Raw genomic sequence first — 14,386 nt, 5'->3', positions numbered from 1 at the left:
TTGCAATAGAGAAAATTACATATGATATTAAAGAATTTAATATTTTTTCTGTTTAAGGTAAACCAAAATATCAAGCCCAATGCATATAGACAGTAAGTTAACAAAATATGTACTTAGTAATAATAAAGGAAGCAAGATAAAAGAAAGTGTTATTTATTGTAAATTTTATTCACCAGAACCAATACTTACTTCAATTTGTATGGGTACACGATTCACTATTGAGTTTTGTCATTACAGTTTGCCATTTATACGTTCCATTAAAGCACACAGACTACCTTTTATTGCAAATATGAAATCTTAAATCCGTTTTTATGCAAGCAATTTAAATCGATGCCTTACAACTTATGTAGGCATATCAATATAAGAACGATTTTAAGTTAAATGGTTTAATAAAGTAATCGTTAAAGTTTTACGACTTCCGTCGGCCAGAATTTTTAAAAGACCTAGTGGTCTTCATAGCTGTCAGAGTAAGGACCATCTCAATTAGAACCAGTTCAACAAATGAATACTCCATTGCTGATCGAACAATATCATTTGACACACTCGTTTACTTCCACCATTTTTTTCAAAAAATTCGTTCATTTATTAATATAACCGACCACCCGACAATATACTCAGTAAAATATAGTTTGATGCCCAAAATATACTGTCTCATAGTCTTCATTAGAAGAACTCCATGTACATGTAAAGGAATCCATTTTATATTCAAGAAGACAAAGATGATCTCCAAAATTTGTAAAATAGAAAATATGAATCCGATCTATTGTGGGAGAACTACATGTGAATAATTGCAAAATATTTAGGTTCATATTCAAAACATCTTACCAATCAGAGGTTTTCGATCCTCGTTGCTTCTCACAACCTTTCGACCGAGCAGACAAAGCATACGCATGTTTGCAACCCTGCCATTTACTGAGAGTACTTATTTTTATACTTTTGTGATCTCATCTTCTGAATGTTAATTGCAATTTACATTGGTGCTTATCGTAGTTAGAGGGCTGCTCCATGATCTCTTTTTAAACAGTTCTGTATGGACCTCTATCTTATTTTATTTACTTTCCATTTGACATGTAAAATGAGTTTTGATACTGATATTGGAATTTAATATTTAAACTACGTGAAACTTTTGGTGCATATTTTGTTCTGCCCTTGAAATATAAGGTGGCTCACTACACCGTGAAATATTTTCTCAAATCAGCAAAATCACTTGATTATGAAGAAGAAGTATTTAAGTCTATTAGGCAAAAAATGCGCAATTTTGAATGAAAAATTACATTTTCAAAAATATAATTCAGTTAACATGAACAAAAGCTCCATGCGGATTCGAATTCATAATCTGCAGTTCAGAAGCTCAATACTTTGTCCACTGAGCTACGACGATATAAAACACAATTGAACGATATAAACAGTTTAAAAATACATTTAAATCGCCATCTTATGGCGTAGTGTCTTAAAAAGTATAAGTGTAGGTGTAGTGAGGTACCTTAATAAAAACTTTAATTAAAAGTAAAAATTTGGTGGAATTACTTGTATGATCAGTTGATTAAAATTCGTTGTTGGTGTAATTTCATGGATGAGGGAGACAACGAAATCCATGAAAATTGATCCTACTCGAATTTCAATGATTCTACAGTACCTGTGTTGGTCTTCATATCAACGTCAGTCTGCATGTACTACCTTTACATGTAGCTAGATTCAGATTTAGGAGGTGTACATGTACCATTAGAAATCCCGCGCCTGTGAATTATATTTTAACAATATTTTTGCAATATGTTAAAAAAAAATTAAAACATATTTATGTCAATATACTAATAATGAATCCGTTACTCTTGTCAATGTACTCATGTACATGTACTCAATGTACTCAAAACGTAGGGTGATCTTTTCTATATATTTATTCCATAAATGAAATACTATAAATATATGACGGATCTTCATTTCATTACTGACAAATCATTTGCGATTGAAACTGAGAGTTGCTATACAAGTAAGTACTGACCATTTCTAGTTTAAAGCTCTTCTAATTGCATTATTTTTAATGGTATAAAGTATCATTCAATGCCTTCAATCTAATATCCATAACTACTGACAAAAACTAACAGAAAATTTTATTAAATAATTAACAATATGTGTATAAAATTAAAATTTGTTTGCGGTAGAATTTTTCTCTGTGCTAGTTAAAAGACATTTAGAAGATAGATAACAGTTTCTAATGTTTGAATTATCTAAAAATATGAAAAACAATTTATTCAAATTCGAGGTGTTGCTTTCTTAGGATAAAATATCATAATAAAGTAGTATTTTCTACAATCTGCATGCAATTTTTTCGTTAATCTGAGTATATACTCACTTTTCTTTGAAATATTATGATTTTTAAATTGACAACATGTCTTACCATCAATTAATTTCTAAATATATTTGATAAGTTTCAGGATGTCGTTGACATTTGTCGTACTGATGATCACAATACAATGTGGATTGTGTGACAAGGTGTCACCAAAACCAGGCCTGAAAGTATTCAAAAAGGATTATAAAAGCGTGGAAGAGACCTGCCTGGCTGTGGGATTTGTCAGAAACAACTGTAAAAATGATTCTAAGACTACAAAGACAAGTGAAAGTATTACCTTTTTGCAATACTGCATGCAATCTTAATGATAATTGTGGGTTTTATTGTTTCTCTTGTTAAATGATCGGAATAAAAATAATAATAATATTTTTTTAAATCTTCCCTTCCTGTAAGTTATTTTGCCTTTGTTCCGGATAACATAAAAAGCTATAACTTTATGTTCATATTTAACTTAAAATTCTTGAGTATCAGTAGCTTTGGAAATTACTTAAAACTATATTTTCTAAGTATGTAAAGTTATATGATCCATGTATATGTTTCTTACCTATTCTTTTACGATAATTATAGATCACCGAGTGGTTGCTTTTGATGTTCGATTAAAAAATCATAAAAGAAATCTTGCTACAAAAGCCCACATTGTGTTCCAAACAGTTGATCTAAACGAAGGACTTGGATATAACCCATCTACAGGAGTCTTCACGGCCCCTAGCGGCGGGATCTACGTGTTTGACTGGACAGTTCTTGCATGGCAAGGTGAATATGCCCACACATCACTTGTCGTGAACGACCAGATCAAGTCATGGAATTACTGTAACGACGGTGCTTCTAAGACATGGCTACCTTGTAGCAAAATGGCGATAGTGAAGCTAAAGCAAGGAGATAAAGCTTGGATCGGAGTTTTCAATGGACCAGCTGACATGTATCAAAAGTATACATCATTTTCAGGTTATAAACTGTAATCAGAATGCAAACTCAAAGCTATTTTCAAATATGGATATTAAAAAAGAATAAAAACTTGCAATAACCATATTCTTAATTATTGTTCATGCAATGTCATTTACACTGCTAAATAGCGGTTTTAAAAATTCAAGAAATGCGTATCATTATATGCACAACCAGAAAACCTGCAAGTAACTGGTTGGAATTTGTGTATAATTTGTGTATTATATATATATATATATATATATATATATATATATATATATATATATATATATATATATATATATATATATATATATTAAAAAGTGAGACTGAGATCAAAAGTGAGCTTGTCTATGTTTTATGGCCACGGGGTCTGAATGGTTGATCTGATCAAATTAAGCATATTTAGCAAATAAAAAAGTAGCTTTTTACTGTGTTACATGTACATGTATGCAAAGAATAGAAGAGACAATGCATAATAACTTCACAGAAAGATCTTTATAATTTCTCAACAATTCCTTTTATAAAAAGCTATTTTGCTAGTACTAATCCATTAGACACGCATTTTCTTACACTAGACACAACATCATTTGCCATTCAGATATCACTGAAGTAGGTAATGGTCACATTTATCCAAGATTTGATGAGATGATGGCCACTCCCCTCTTGTAGAAGCTGTGTTCCTTGTCCGACCCTTCTCCCTCCGTGTCAAAGTCCAGAGTGAACAGAAGGTGGGAGCGAATGGCATACAGATAGACCGAAAGGGTCACCTTATACCCACCATCAATCCTGTAAGGCAACAAAAGCTTCATCAGAATCATAAACGATCCAAAAAGCATTGATTGTTGCAGAAGCGTTATCAGAATCAGAAGTGCTTGAAAAAACAATGATTACTTCATTTTTTATATCATTGTTTTCTCGTTTCTGCATTGAAGCTACACTTTAATAGTTAAAGCTACACAAATGCAGATGAGAATTTTGAAGGAAAAAAAAATAACTTCACATTTGTTTAACACTTTTCACATTTTACGTTTATTGCACACAAGCACGAAGGAAGATGAAATGATAATTCTGAAATTAATTCATTTGTCAAAAAAAATAAAATTTCAGGCTTGCTTATCATTAACGCTTTCTTTGTACTGTACAAACATGTAAATTCCGTCCCATTTTCTCGAAATTATATGATAACAGAACAGGGACAAATTTGAAGGACACAATAGACAAACTGAGGCAGTGCAGAGCAAAATGAACAAGAAAACTAATTGTTTGTTATATGTTTTTTAATTAAGGAAATCTCAATTTTAATGTTAATATTAAGGGAGTTTTCTTCCTTTAAAAAAATGAAATAACCATTAACTAAAAAGTTAGGTCATTGACCTACTTTTCAAAAGTGAAAAATAACACTGAAATCAGATGTCTATTACGATAGATAGTTTCTCATTATCATCATTGGATAATTTTTTTCATTCTGAGTAAACGTCGTCCAAAGTTAAAAGCTAATATAAAAAAGTGAACTTAAATTTTCATTACCTCCGTCGGTCAGATATCGTTATCAAAACTTATATTTTGTTTTATTTATATTAATTTAGAATGGTATGCATTCTGTTTGGCTTACTAAAATATCTGACCTACAAAGTACATTACTTTAATGAATGAATACTTAATTTTCGAATTCATGCGTTTTCGAACGTATTAAGAAGGAGATATATCTAATGGTATATATTTAAGGTCTTCCGTTTCCAACGGAAGACCTTATAGTTTTCGTACTGTTTCTTATTAAGGTCTTCCGTTTCCAACGGAAGACCTTATAGTTTTCGTACGATTTCTTCTTATTATTATTTTTTTCCACAAATTTTGTGCACGCGATTTCTCGAAAACTATTCGACCGATTTCAATCATTTTTTCACAGAAGATGGGACTTGATGTAAACTTCATACATTTTTGAGATTTTTTCTGTCGTCACTTCCGGTACCGATTTATCGGCCATTATGCACATTTTCACGACCTATTTTGTGCAGAGCTGATCTCAGAAACTATCAGAGATATGACTTTGAAATTTTCAGGATAGGTAGTTTATAGTTTGAAGTTGTGCACTATTATGTTGTTTTACGCCAGTGGCGCCATTTCTTGGAGCTCGCCTGGGCTCGAAAATTGAGTACGAATTTTCATTCAAAATTTTCATACGTTTTCATCTGTTTCTTTTTATCAGTTGGTATTTTGTTAAAACATATATAACAAAAGTAGTAGATAATTAAACGTTCTTTCCAACAAAATCAAGAAAAAGGGGCTGGCCCCTTAAATTAGGGGCCAAGACACTCGTAAACTCTATTACAAATAACTTAAAAACGATCAAAATGTTGTAATGCAAGATAGAAGCAAAGTTGTTGATTGTAGCAATATTTATCAGGTAAAATCATTTTCACACCCATTTATGACGTAATTAGGGATTTTAAGGGGCCAAAGTACTTAAACTTTGATGCAATATATCTTGAGAAGGAGACATATTTTGTTAGGCAATGTATAAAAGAAAATGTTTGCATTGATGATTCTAATCGATTCCACTAATCAAAACTCTAAAGTATGCCCCCATTAAGGATCTAGAGGGCTGGCCCCTAAAATATTCAATCATTTGTATCTCAAAAATGAACAACAATTTTAGATGGGTGTAAGAACAAAAAATGTTAGTATTCGTGAGACCTTTCGATTGAACTCAAGAAAAAGGGACTGGCCCCTTAAATGAGGGGCCAAGACACTCGTAAACTGTATTACAGATAACTTGAAAACAATCAAGATTTCAAATATCTTTGGTACCTAGCCTTTTTACAAAATTGATACCAGCGAGATTTTAATCACTGTAAGTGATTGAGACACAAACTTTTATAAATGATAGACAATCGATTGAAGATATATTTAACGGGTTTTCTTCTGTCAACCGTCACTTCCTGTACTCACCAGAAGAGTTCAAACAATTTATTTTTTTCACAAGTTTAACTGATTATCTTTGGTGTTTCATCTTCCATGATTAACAGTGGTGTACACTAAACAAATGTATAAAAAACCTAGCTTTTATTTTCATAAACCTCTTTTGTTCGTCCGTTTTCGGTCTCGAGACAAAAAACCTAGATTCACCAAGATCGCAGATTTGGCAGAGAATATCGATATTTCATCGTATCATATGAAAATAAAATCGGGCGGAAGACCTAATCGTTACTCGTAACGAGATCTAGTTATTATTATTTTTTTCCCAAAATTTTGTGCACGCGATATCTCGAAAACTATTCGGCCGATTTCGACCATTTTTTCACAGATGATTGCCAGTGGTCATAATTCTAGAAGTTTTTTGAAATTTTGAAATCTGCACTTCCGGTTCCGATTTACGGCCGATTTTGTCAGTTTTTACGACCCATTTTGTGCAGACATAAACTCAGAGACTATAAGAGATAGGAATATGAAATTTTCAGGATAGGTAGACCATAGGTTAAAGTTGTGCACAATGTAGTTTTTTAGCGCCAGTGGCGCCATTTCTATGAGCTCGCCTAGGCTCGAAAATTGGGTACGAATTTCGAATCAAATTTTTCATACGTTTTGATCTGTATCTTTTTATAAGTTGATATTTTGTTAAAACATATATAACAAAAGTGGTAGATAATCAAAAGTCCTTTCCAACAAAATCAAGAAATAGGGGCTGGGCCCTTAAATTAGGGGCCAAGACACTCATAAACTCTATTACAAATAACTTCAAAACGATAAAGATTTTGTAATGCATTACAGAAGCAAAGTTGTTGACCGTAACAATATCTATCAGGCAAGATCGTTGCTACGCCCATTTATTACGTAATTAGGGATTTTTAGGGGCCAAAGTACTAAAACTTTGACACAATTTATCTAGAAAAATAGACATATTTTGTTAAGCATTGTTGAAGAGAAAATGCTTGCATTGATGATTTTAATCGATTCCATTAATCAAAACACCAATGTCTGTCCCCATTAAGGATCTAGAGGGCTGGCCCCTAAAATATTCAATCATTTGTATCTAAAAAATGAACAACAATTCTAGATACGTGTAAGAACAAAAAATGTTAGTATTCGTGAGACCGTTCAAATGAACTCAAGAAAATAGGACTGGCCCCTTAAATTAGGGGCCAAGATACTCGTAAAGTCTATTACAAATAACTTCAAAATGATCAAGATTTTGTAATGCATTATAGAAACAAAGTTGTTGGTCGTAACAATAGCACTTTGTAAAACGAATTTCTAAACCAATTAATAACGTAATTAGGTATTTTAGGGGACTAAAATCTTAAACCTTAAATGTGCTGTATGTGAAAAAGCAAAACTCTTTGTTAAGCATTTCAAGGGATATTGACAATCGTATGCATTATCTGAAAGGGAGTGGTTGAGGGGGAAATTTGAAATTTCATTTATATTTTAATCGTATCGTTTAAAAATTGAACGGAAGACCTACTCGTTACTCGTAACGAGATCGTATCTAGTTTTAAATATTTTTGCAATTCAAGTTGATTGGTCTATGCCTGATTATATTTAAACTTTTCTCTTGAATTAAGGCGGCTCACTTCTTCTTGACATAGTTTTTCATAATTATAAGTATTTATAGTCTATTAAAAAGTTTTCGCCTTGATGTTGTAAGGTACCTAAATTAGAAAACTACTTTTTTACCTGCAACTTAAAAAGAAATGCAATACCGGAAGATATCTTGGCAATAAAGTGGAATCTGACGTCATTTCGTGGTTTCAATTAGCTTTCAGATATTTAGTTAAACTATACATACAAAACCTGTGTCCATTTTCACAGACATTGTTGTCTTCATAGATATCTCAATTATTAGACGTGTGTGAATAATGCTTATTATTAGGGTATATACGTCAAATCAAATACAATGTATGTGATTAGTGATTTGATGAAAAATGTGTTTATACTCTATTGCTTCTCGAATAATTACATTTGACTTACTCGTTTACTTGTACACAAAAAATTCGTTCAATATTATTAATTTAATTGACCACTCGACGATAAAGTCAATAAAAACTACATTCATGGTCTTTATTGCAAGGACTCTTTTTACATGTCAGGGAATCCTTTTTGACCAAAAGATTATCTTCAAAATTAGCATAATGAAAATTTATAGATCCACTCTATTGTATATAGAAGAAGTGAATGATAACAAATTAAATTATTTAGGTTCAAATCTAAGATTGCAACAGACATTTTTAACATGTTTAAGCAAGATTCCAACTTACATTACACAAGTTTTTCGATATAAACAAAATCAATTGTATAAGCATTGCAAATTTAAAGTCAAATAATAAAATATTTAATATTGAAATTCGTACGTACTGAAGCCTACCCGGCTCTACACTTGATGTGTTTCAACTTATGAACCGTCCTTATTTATTGTATTGGCAAGATATAAAGTTTTGTAACCTTTTATTTAGGCTTATATGTGCTTAATTGTATCTTGTGATTTCTATATAACTTAAAGTACCTTGTTGAATATTTTCAGTTTAATTGCTGTTTGCGTTATCGAGATAACAAAAAACGGAGTTTAAATATTGATATGAGAATATGATACAAACAAATTTGCACAAGAACGATAACAATGGATTATACGAAAGACGAATAGGGCCACTTAAAAAAATATTTTTATCTCGTAATTACGAGAAAAGATCTCGTTATTACGAGTTAATTATCTCGTTATTACGAGAAAAGATCTCGTAAATACGAGAAAAGATCTCGTTATTACGAGTTAATTATCTCGTTATTACGACAAAAGATCTCGTTATTATGAGTTAATGATCGCGTTATTACGAGAGAATTTTCTCGTAATTACGAGAAAAGATCTCGTTATTACGAGTTAATTATCTCGTTATTACGACAAAAGAATCGTTATTATGAGTTAATGATCGCGTTATTACGAGAAAAGATCTCGTTATTACGAGATAATTTTTTCGTAATTACGAGAAAAGATCTCGTTATTACGAGTTAATTATCTCGTTATTACGAGAAAAGATCTATTTGAATTGGCGCATTTCATCATTCTATTCTTTTTATGTAATGTGTATAAACTACATGTACTGCAATGTCTATTAATGTAGACATACTTAGCATAATCGTCGTTTAAGAGCGTACACATAATTTGATATAAAATCGGGCCAATCAGTTTTAAAGAAATTTTAGAAGAAGTAGCAAACCAGATTGATTAATTAATTCATTGAACTATTTATTGACAATTAAGAAGGATACGTGTATTTTTTTTCAGAATCCGAAATGTTAATATACAAAATCAATTATTTTCAATATACATGTAGGTTGTGTATGAACATATGAAACACAATTCGGGTAAATCCTGTATTATTAAAGTTATCTGTAACTAAAAGAATTGTGTTTTTACGACTATAGGACTACCTGGTATTTACTTCAGAGTGGGATTAAATTATATATAGTTGAATAGAAAAATTACATGAAGTTCTTTCCTTTTATCCAAATAAGATAAAATCTCAAATCCGATCAGTTTGATATGTAGAAATTATTAAATAATGATCGTTCTATTTTAAATATTACTCAAAATTAAATCAACTTTTCTCGAATGAAAAAGATAGCCTGGAAGGGTGATCCAGTCGACTTGGAATTCTTTTCAGAAACGCACCATTTTATATAGATCTTTTCTCGTTATAACGAGATCTTTTCTCGTTATAACGAGATCTTTTCTCGTAATAACGAGATCTTTCCCGTAAGTACGAGATCATTTCTCGTAATAACGAGATAATTAACTCGTAATAACGAGATCTTTTCCCGTAATAACGAGATCTTTTCTCGTAATTACGAGATCTTTTCTCGTAATTACGAGATCTTTTCTCGTAATAACGAGATAATGAACTCGTTATAACGAGATCTTTTCTCGTAATTACGAGATAAAAATATTTTTCATGTGGCCCTATTCGTCTTTCGTAGGATTAATAGTCAAATCGATATCAATTTGTTTTCATTTCCTGGGTACAGATTTCGAATATAATGTTGTTGAATTCACCTTGCTGGGGTGGTTGTTTTAATGATTTGACGGATCAATTTGAATCTAGCTCTAGACGACGCATGTAAGCTGATATTGACAGTTTAATTTTTTTTATAACCAAAGAACGGTAATTTCTTTATATTTTGATTGAAATTCATTTTAATATTTGGTATCGAAGTTAGAGGGTTGCTCCATGACCTCTATTTAAGCAATATGGTATGAATTTCTTTTTTTTTTTTTTGTTACTTTTTATATAAGAGGTAAAATGAAATTCGATACTGTTGGTAGAACATATAAACTACGTGAAATTCTTAATGCACACATAATATAAATAGTGCCTGTTTGGGAGGATAACAGTTGAAATCGACACCTCGAGAAAACCATTGTCAACCGACGCGAAGCGGAGGTTGACAAGGGATTTCTGCGATGGGTGTCAATTTCAACTGTTATCCTCTCAAACAGGCACTATTTGGTTTATTATACTGAATGTCTTAATTTTAAATAAAACCTTACTGCCTTCCTATAAGAATGACATAAATTCTACGGCGAACCGTACGCACATAATTTAGGTGCAAGTTACAATTCGTTGTGTTACCTGTTGCCAGTGGGTTGCAAACACTGAGGGTAATAGAACAGATCATAAACTGTGTCTAAACCAGTCAGATTTCAGTATGTTACATGAAAGGATATTGAATGATATAATGTCCTTAAAATGTGTGGGTTTTTTTTATGACCAAAGCTTTAACAATAAAAAAAAATAAATGTATTTGCTTTAAATGCCACACTATGCATGAAATTTGGGCATGAGCGTTGCTTTTTTTTTATTATTATCATGATTTGATGTAAGTCTGTTCGCCAAGCGAATTAACATGACAATAAGAAAATGCAACGCTCTTTTAAAAATGTCACACATGATAGCCTTTGATATAGTGCATGTAGTTAGATTATATTCTAATTGAGAGGGTGAATTATCATCTAAAAGAATTCTTCTAGATTATGTTATATCAATTTTAAAACAAATGCGTGAAACAAGACCAATCGATGAGAGATAGTAGTAAAAACCTGATTATTGAATCGTGATTATAATTTGATGGTTGGACTGTTTATGTTTACCACCCTTAACTGCGATTACAAATGCAGATATTTGGATGCTAAATATTTGACTTTTACACTCATTTTGTGGATCGAATTCCGTGAGGCTATTTTTGTGGATTGCTTAATATTTCAAAGGTTAATGGGTCCAAAATTTCGTGGAATTACTTGTATGATAAATTTATTGAAATTCGTTGTTGATGTAAATGGTAGTAAATTTATGGATGAGAGAATCAACAAAATTCATTAAAATTGAGCCTTCACGAATTTCAATAATTCTACAGTATTTATTAATGTTTTCATTTACTACCTTGAGCTAGATTCAGATTTAGGTGACGTACCATTAGAGCCTTCGTGCCCGTGAAGTTTATTCGATTACAAAATGTTTGGCAATAAGTTCCCAAGAAATTAAATCATACAATTTATTTAAATCAATATACCTATAATGAATTCGTTGTTCTAAGTAAACATTTCTTCTCGATACATGTGTAACTAAAACTTATTTTTAATTTATCATTTTTAACTCCAAATTCTTTTAATGTTAATGTTGCATATACACATGTAGCAAGAAAACTAATGCATCACAATAAAATATCTCAATACAATGCAAAATATTTGCAAATATAAAATGGCAAGACAGTTTATATGTTGATAAGACGATAAAAAGTATGTCTGTTTAAGTTGTAACACAACAAGGATAGGCCCCATTAGCCTCTGCGCTTACTTAATCATCAAAGAAAGAGACAATTCACAAGTCTACTAAGCACTTTTCAGTATATTAAATAAACTAATTTCTGGTATTATTTTACATTTTAATGTCCAAGCTGTTACAAAACGTAGGTGAATTTTTCTATATTTTTCCTATAAATAAAATACTGTATATATATAATGGATCTTCAAATTTATGATTGTACATATCATTTACTATTGAAAGTGAGAGTTGGTACATGTATACAAGTAAGTACTGAACTTTTCTTTATTAAAGTATATCTTATTTTCATTTTCTTAATTTTTAATGGTATATACAATCACGAATTATTTTCAACCTAATATCCATATTAACTGATCACAATTTTTTTAAAAGGATTCACCATACTATATACTTTCTAAAAGGATAAAATACTGATGTTTCATTCAAAAATATCTCTGCTTATCAGTACGTGCAATACACATATAAAAAATATTCATTTTAATAAGGCAGCATATGGTTTGTTTTCATTAATCGCATTAAAGATTCCCATTCTTTTCAAATATTTTGATTTCAAATTTATACCGTATCTTATTTTGATTAATTAACTTCTGAATAGCTTTGATAGGTTTCATGATGTTTTTGACATTTGCCTTACTGATGATCACAATACAGTGTGGATTGTGTGACAAGGTGTCACCAAAACCTGGTCTGAAATTATTCAGAGAGGATTATAAAAGCGTGGAAGAAACCTGTCTGGCTGTGGGATTCGTCAGAAACAACTGTAAAAATGATTCTAGGACGTCTAAGACAAGTGAAAGTAATCTTAATGATAAGTGTATGTTTTTATCGTGTCTCTTATTAAATGATCGGAATAATAATGATATTTTTTAAATAAATCTTCACTTTTTGTAAGTTATTTTGCCTTGGTTCGAAAACTGCATAGAATGCTATAATTTGTGTTCGTAATTAATGTAACTAATTTTCCCATTGTATAAAAAGCTACGGAAATGACTTAAAATTATATTCTACAAGTATGTTAAGAAGTTTCATATAATGATGCATGAACGTGTATCTGACGTTGTTTCTTACGATGGTTTTAGATGACCGAGTGGTTGCTTTTGATGTTCGATTAAAAAATGAGAAAAGAAATCTTGCCACAAAAGCTCCGGTTGTGTTCGAAACAGTTGATCTGAACGAAGGGCAGGGATACGACGCCTCTACCGGAATCTTCACGGCCCATAGCGGCGGAATCTACGTGTTTGACTGGTCAACTCTTGCATTGGGAGGTTTACCAGCCTATACTTCACTTGTCGTAAATGGCAAATTTAAATCGTGGAACCATTGTCATGATCAGACATCCAAAATTATTCTCCCCTGTAGCAAAATGACAATAGTGAAGCTAAAGAAAGGAGATAAAGTTTGGATCGGAGTTTTCAGTGGAACGGCTAATATGTATAAAAAGTATACTTCATTTTCTGGATACAAACTGTAATCAAAACACAAACTGAAAATATATTAACTTTTAAAAAGTATTTCAAACGCAGTTTCAGAAATTTTGCCGATCATTCTTGTGTACTGTTCTTTAAATAAATTTTCGATACACGACATCTTATTCGAATAGTTGTAGTAAGATAAGTAAAATGACGTTCGAGTATAAGTACCCACATTCGTTTAAAACTACTCTCAAATGCATTGTTCAGGTAATTAAATGTCCGCTTTAATTTGATGAGCGAAGAGTGACCCCAGGCTTCCAATTAGTTGAAGTTACCGAGGTAACCTTCACGTTTATGGAGAATTAGCTGTTCCTTTTATGTAAAGTTCTGATCGACAATAACAATATTTAGTTTATGTACGTATTTTTCACTACTTTTTTAATAAAATTATGGATAGTTGATTAAATGATTCAGAGGTAGATGTAAATATAAAGAGAAAAATGCTCTCTTTTGGTATTTTATAGGGTTCATGCGCTGATGAGGGTAATGTGTGTTTTCGTCAGAGCTGGCCACATTTATACCCGCATGAACCACCAAAGAAAGCCAATAAGATACAGTAGATCTTGCACTAAAAATTAAAAAAAAAAAATCTGCCGACTTTTATCTACATATTTTTATAGTAAATACCATGCTCCCTTTTTTGTTTAAGTATTTGTGAGAAGATGTTCCTTTATTCCTATATTAAATGATTTTTCTATTCCTATATAACCCCCCCCCCCCTTTGTGCCCCCCCCCCCCCTTTTCTCCAGGGAATCATGGTTTGATCAAGCTTGAAACTGCACAACCTGTGCTTTCACACAAGTTTCAGCATT

General features: G+C 31.4%; 2 long non-coding RNA genes across 2 annotated transcripts; both read left to right on the top strand.

The window, feature by feature from the left end:
* Positions 1-1,948: 1,948 nt before the first annotated feature.
* Positions 1,949-3,372, top strand: LOC136276476 (uncharacterized). The gene is made up of 3 exons (XR_010714929.1): positions 1,949-1,987; positions 2,427-2,617; positions 2,915-3,372. It is a non-coding gene; the product is annotated as an uncharacterized lncRNA (long non-coding RNA).
* Positions 3,373-12,279: 8,907 nt separating this feature from the next.
* Positions 12,280-13,896, top strand: LOC136276487 (uncharacterized). The gene is made up of 3 exons (XR_010714953.1): positions 12,280-12,347; positions 12,698-12,916; positions 13,182-13,896. It is a non-coding gene; the product is annotated as an uncharacterized lncRNA (long non-coding RNA).
* Positions 13,897-14,386: the final 490 nt, after the last annotated feature.

Source organism: Magallana gigas, chromosome 6, assembly GCF_963853765.1.
Source record: "Magallana gigas chromosome 6, xbMagGiga1.1, whole genome shotgun sequence".
In the NCBI taxonomy this organism is placed as follows: domain Eukaryota; kingdom Metazoa; phylum Mollusca; class Bivalvia; order Ostreida; family Ostreidae; genus Magallana; species Magallana gigas.
Note: the sequence above shows the minus strand (reverse complement) of the source record. Positions and strands in the feature narration are given on the sequence as shown.